Source organism: Rhinopithecus bieti, unplaced genomic scaffold, assembly GCF_001698545.2.
Source record: "Rhinopithecus bieti isolate Rb0 unplaced genomic scaffold, ASM169854v2 scaffold_13348, whole genome shotgun sequence".
Lineage (NCBI taxonomy): Eukaryota > Metazoa > Chordata > Mammalia > Primates > Cercopithecidae > Rhinopithecus > Rhinopithecus bieti.
In genome coordinates this window covers 10,275,048-10,281,915 of record NW_016808764.1, presented here as the reverse complement: position 1 = coordinate 10,281,915, position 6,868 = coordinate 10,275,048, and positions in this window count along the sequence as shown.

Below are 6,868 nucleotides of genomic sequence, written 5' to 3'. Positions count from 1 at the left end.
GAGAATATGGATGAAAACATGGGTCCTCTCCTAGAAAAATGCACATATATACCCAGTTTTGCACGTAATTTCAGGGATTCATGGGCCACTTGAAACTTCAACATAGACTGTCTAGAGCACCAAATTTAGATAAGCAGACAAAAGAGCCAACAAGGACATTCTAGTAAACATCAATATTTGGAAGTAATAAGTCATTTAGAGGAAGTCAAGCAGAGAACAGCCATTGAAAGAAACTATGGCATTGTCAGAATTGAGTTGGACTGTGGGGGCTATTTATCCAGGGCAGCTCTCTGGGTCATCAGGCATCACCAGTTGGTAAAATATCCATGTAAATGCAATAAAATGGATGTATTAGTCTGTTCTCAGGCTGATAATAAAGACATACCTGACACCGGGTAATTTACAAAGGAAAGAGGATTAATGGACTCACAGTTCCACATGGCTGGGGAGGCCTCACAATCATGGCGCAAGGCAAGAAGAAGCAAGTCATGTCTTACATGGAAGGCAGCAGGCAAAGAGAAAAATGAGAGCCAAGTGAAAGGGGTTTCCCCTTATAAAACCATCAGATTTCATGAGATTTATTCACTACCACAGGAACAGTATGGGGGAAACCTCCCCCATGATTCAATTATATTCTGCCGAGTCCCTCCCATAACATGTGGGAGTTACAGGAGCTATAATTCGAGATGAGATTTGGGTGGGGACACAGCCAAACCCTATCAATGGAGAAAAATGTATTTACCAAAAACTCCTCTAGAGGGGCGTACCATATATAACTGAATGGAATACTTGGATAGCCCACTTAGGAAAGCAATGACACCTCTAAAGGACATACTCTCTAATAACATAGTCATTGAACTGCCTTCCTAGAAAGACAGGTCAGATTAACTACTTGGCTTTTGTTTTGCTCAGTAGACTCTGTAGGTTTGGGGCCAAAGCTGAACTGCTTGGGGTAGGGCTGGGGTAGTGGAAGCTGGGAGGCTTTTTTGCCTTCATTCTTATATAGTCAGTGCTTACCTCCCTCTCTCCATCATCATCACCACCATCATCACGGTCATTATCAACATCATCACTAACACTTGTTCTACTCCAGGTACTGTCTAAATACTACACAGACTAACAATGAATTCTCACAACTCTCCTATGATGTAGACATTATGATGTCTATTTTATAGGTGAGCAAGAATGGAAGAGATGAAATTGAAACACAGGGAATCTAAATCTAGAGCCCTCTTTCTTAGCCACAACACAATACTTATAACATTCAAATAAAACAGTTTTGTTTTGTTTTGTTTTTTGAGATGGAGTCTCACACTATCACTGGGGCTGGAATGCAATGGCGTGATCTTGGCTCACTACAACCTCCGCCTCCTGGGTTCCCACGATTCTCCTGCCTCAGGCTCCCGAGTAACTGGGATTGCAGGTGCACACCACCACACCTGGCTAATTGTTTGTATTTTTAGTAGAGATGGGGTTTCAATATGTTGGCCAGATTGGTCTCGAACTCCTGACCACATGATCTACCTGCCTTGGCCTCCCAAAGTGCTGGGATTACAGGCATGAGCCACCATGTCCAGCCAATAAAACAGTTTTAAAGGACAGAAAACTTTGGGACTTCCCAAGTTGCCCATATACCTTGGTTTGAACCTGTATGTTTTAGACTTTCCTTGAGTCAGAGAAGATGGAGGAGAAACAAAATAGCATTGTGTCCTTGAAGCCAAAGGACAAAAAAGAAAGAGTGATAACTTTCTCAAGTTTTTAGAGATGTGACCTAGGGTAAGGACTGAAAAGTAATTGTTGGCGTAAGTCGTGGGCTTGCCATAAGTCGTGGGCTTGGCGAGGACAGTTCCTGTACAGTGATGAGGGTGCAGATTGCAAAGGGTTGAGGAGCAAATGAGAAGTGGAGAGGAATCAGTGAGTAGATACTACTTTTTCAAATTCTTTAGACAAGAGAACAGAAAACAAATTTACTTTGGGATGAGGAACTTCAAATTAAACCCCCCTACCAGCTGGCCATGGTGGCTCACACCTGTAATCCCTATAAAGCACATTGGGAGGCTGAGGTGGGACGATTGCTTGAAGCCAGGAGTTCAAGGCTGCAGTAAGCTATGGTTGTGCCACTGCACTCCAGCCTGGGTGGCAGAGGGAGACATCACCTCTAAAAAAAATCAATTAATTAATTAATTAATTAATTAAATTAAATAAACCTCCCTGCTCTGCTCTTTTGTAGGAGAACATTTGCGGCACTCCTATTAAAAACTAGGCACGAAGTTTCTTATCGTCATCCCACTTAATTTTCACAATAGACTCATTAGGGTTATCTCTCACATTTTACAGATGAACATACAGAGGCTCAAAGGGATTGAGTCACACAGCCAAGAAAGCGGCAGAAGTCAACTCTGAACTCAGGATGGTCTGGTTCTGAAATTCCTGACATTTCACTTAATTAAAAGAAAGGAAGACTGCACATATTTATAAACTGAGGTGAAAGAGTTAGAACCAAAGGAGACACTGGGGTTATGGGATGCAACAGAGAAAGAAAATAACTGATACGGCAAGGCACACTAATGATTGCCTTTCTACTGGGTCCTTCCTTCAGCTATTGCATCTCCTAAATTTAATAAAAGTCTGTTGACTAGTCAAGTTACAGTTTCATTTCTCTACTCCTCTTTAGAGCAAAACTCCTGAGAAGAGTTGCCCAAACTTGCAGTCTCCCTCCACTTCCTCTTGCCCTATTGTCCCCTGAACACACTCCGAAGCAGGCTTTTTCTCCTCCATGCTACCAGGAAACTGCTCTTGTTAAGGCCACCAAGGATTTCTCATTTGTCACATGCAGAGGTTGATTTAAGAATCGACTTTACCTTGCTTGGCCAGCCACAGTATTTAACACAGTTGACCACAGTTCACTCCCTTCTGCGGGAGGTACTTTCCTCACTTGACTTTGGGGATACTACCTAATCTTGATTCCTGCCACCCTATCACAGTCCTCCATGCTGGCTTGTCTTTCCTCTCTCTCCCAGGCCTCAACATTGAGGGACCACAGAGTGCAGCAGGCAGATCTCTTCTCTTCTGTGTCTATATTCACTGTCCTAGGGGAGCTCATGCGGTCTCATAGTTCAAATACACAATCTATCAGTATATGCTGATTACTCTCAAATTTATACACCTAGCCTGGAACTCCTTGAACTTCAAATTTGTATAGCCAATGCTTAACTGACATCCCCACTTGAATAGCTAATAGTCTTCTTAAAATAACATGTCCTAAATCTTGATTTTTCTTCCCAAAAGTAACTTCTCTCCAAGACTTTAAGAAACAGCAACTCCACGTTCTCAATGGTTCAAGCCAAAAATATACAAAGCATCTTTGATTCCTTCCATTCACATCACACATCCAAGAGCTAATCCAAGAGCAAATGCTATAATATCTAACTCTAAAATAACCCTTTATTAGACCACTTCTCACTAATTTATTGCTACATCTCCAGTTGAAGCCAGCATTACCCTTCCTATGGACTTAACCACCTAATTGGGCACTCTGGCTCCACATTTACCTCTCTTACCATCTTCTTTATTCAGCAACCAAAGCATTCATTATAAAACAGAAGTCAGATCATATTTTTCCTTTGCTCAACCCTCCAAGTGCTTCTCACAGCACTCAGAAATCTGCAGTCCTTACTAAAGTGTCCAAAGCCATGCTTAAGCTTATCCCAACTACCTCTTATACTTTATCTTCTACTTCTTTACCCCACCATCTCACTCACCAGCCCCCTCGCTGTCCCTCAAATTTGCCAACCATATTCCTACCTCTGCCCCTCCTGCCCCTCTGCCCCTGGAAGTCACTCAGTTCATTTACGGTTCTGACCACACCATAGAAAACAGCAGCCTGGCCACACCATAGAAAACAGCAGCCCCAGTCACTCTCTCACTCCTTACATGGTTTTACTCTCCTTCTTGCATTTATCATCACCTGATGTATCACATATTTATTTACTAGTCGGTGCCTTTTCTGTCTTCCTCCACTAGACTATAAGCCCTTGTGAACTGCTGTATTGTCTGCCTATTACAATGCCTAACACAAAGCAGATAATTAGTAAGTATTTGTGCAATGTCTAAATAAAAGGAAGCAGAAGAATGGGTTCCAGAACCCAAGTGAAGAGGTTGGCCTCAGAAAGTCGAAGGCACAGCTCTTCTGTTTGCAGAATAAGAAACGAGGTAGAGATGGGCCTTAATTTGGTAAGTTTCATGATAATTGGAAGTCGGTCAGTTTCATACTTTATAACCTGTAATTGGGAAGACATGGTGGTAAAGCCAGGTGATTCGTTGGGAATGAGGAGAGATCAGATTAAAAAGGGATGTAAGGAAAGAAGTAAAGATTAGTAATGGCCATCATGGCAATTAGGGATAGATAAAAAGATTGCTGAACAGCTATAGTTCTGGTGGCCCAGAAATATCTACATCAATGCCTGGAATTATATATCTGGATCCTAAGATAGATGGAGGCTTAAAACTTCAAGTATGGAAATCATCGGCATATAGGTGGTGGAAACTGGGAGCTGGAACTAAATCAGAAGGTTTGTTTATTTATTTATTTATTTATTTATTTTATTTTGAGACGGAGTCTTGCTCTGTCGACCAGGCTGGAGTGCAGTGGCGTAATCTTGGCTCACTGCAACCTCCACCTCCCCAGTCCAAGCAATTCTCCTGTCTCAGCCTCCTAAGTAACTGGGACTACAGACACATGCCACCACGTCTGGCTAATTTTTGTATTTTTAGTAGAGACTGGGTTTCACCATGTTGGTCAGGCTGGTCTCAAACTCCTGACCTCAGGTGATCCACCCAGCTCAGCCTCCCAAAGTGCTGGGATAACAGGCATGAGCCACCACACCCAGCCTAAATCAGAGGGTTTAGAATGAATAAAAAGCATGCCAGGAATAGACCCAAAGAACAACTGTCAATGTCCAATGTGTATGAAAGATGAAAAGTTGCTGAAAAGACTGAGAAGGAACAAGCTGACCAGTGGGAGGTGAACCAGGCGAGAGGGAGTAGGGAAATCTACGGAGGAGAGAGTTTCAAAAAGAAGAGAGAGGTCAGCCATGTCCAGTGCTGAAAAGAGGTCAAAAGGAAGAACCAATTATCCCAATCGTTTACTAAAGAATTACGGGTTTGGCAACTATTGTGCTACCAGATATTTACTGATTTTAGTGCATTAAAACAATGCTTAGTTTACTCATTAAACTGCTAGTCAGTTCCAAGCTGGTTGCATATTAGAATCCACCAGTGAGCTTTTAAAATACCAATGCCTGAATCTTCTCCCCAAATAATTATAGCAAAATATCTGAGAGTTGGGGCACAGGCATTAGTTTATTATAAAAGCCCCCAGAGGATGGTAATGTGGAAATTCTGTGCAAGGGGGAGCTGGGCTTTCTACAGTAACACATGGGGAACCTCTATGCCTGGTACATTCTGGACAATCCTAGCCCACCCCAAAAGATTATAAACCAGGGCAGAGGACAGAAAACTTTGGACCTGGAGATAATGGGAACAATCTGCTGAGATGCTGGTGGGCCTTTCCTAGGTACCTGTATTAGTCTGTTTTCACACTGCTACAAAGAAATGCCTGAGACTGGGTAATTTACAAAGGAAAGAGATCTAATTGACTCACAGTTCTACAGGGCTGGAGAGGTTTCAGGAAACTTACAAGCATGGCAGAAGGCAAAGGGAAAGCAGACACCTTCTTCACAAGGCAGCAAGGGAGAGAGTGAAGGAAGGAGGAACTGCCAAACACTTAAAACCATCAGTTCTCGTGAGAACTCCCTCACTATCACGAGAACAGGATGGGGGAACCACCCCCATGTTCCAACCACCTCCCATCACGTCCCTACCTCCAAACATAGGGATTACAATTCAAGATGAGATTTGGGTGGGGACATAGAGCCAAACCATATTAGCACCTAAGCCTGGGGATGTGACGGCTACTCTCTCTGCCAGGTACCTGCTACTGACTTGCTTCCTTGGTTTGGTAGATCATTAAAATAAAGATCCTAGTTGACTCACTTATAAATAATAATAGTAATTGCATCTATTACTGTATTTGTACCAAGCATTTTCTGAGTGTTACATGCATTAACTCATTTAGTATGAATGATACTTCTATGGAGTAGGTATAGTTTCTAAACCTATTTCATAGGATAAAGAAATTGAAGCTCACAAAGTGACTTGCCCAAGGGTCTTGAAGCTAGAAGAAAGTGGAGCTAGGATACTTGTCCAGTTCCAGTTCACTTCACAACAAAAGATCTGATCCATGTCTATGTTATACCAGTTCCCTTCCACCATGAGGGTTGGAATCCTCAACCTGCCTAAGGGCCTGCCCTGCAGCCTCCAAGGAGGGCTGCTCTCCCAGCTCCACTTCCCCAGAGTCTGGACACTTCCTTCCAAGACTCATGCACAGCTGCCCGAGATCCAGTGTTGATATGAAATTATTTCGTTGGCATTTGAGGTAGAGATTTGTCTTTTACCTTTACCCTTTGACGCACAGTAACTTCTGCTAAAAGGACTGAGAATTACTGAAATCCTAGTAAAATGAGAACTGATCCTTAAAATCCATGTAAGGCAGAACAAAAATTCTGTTATTTTATTTTATTTTTATTTTATTATTATTATACTTTAAGTTCTAGGTAGGTACCATGGTGCTAACGGTGGCCAGGGTTTGTTACATATGGTATTACTTGTGCCATTTTGGTGGTGGCTGGCCACCCTCAACTCGGTCCAGCCCCATCAATTCGTCATTGTATATCAGGTATAAACTCCCATCATCCCCCCTCCCCTCCCCTCCCATGGTATCCCAGGTTGTGTGATTGTTCCCCTTTTT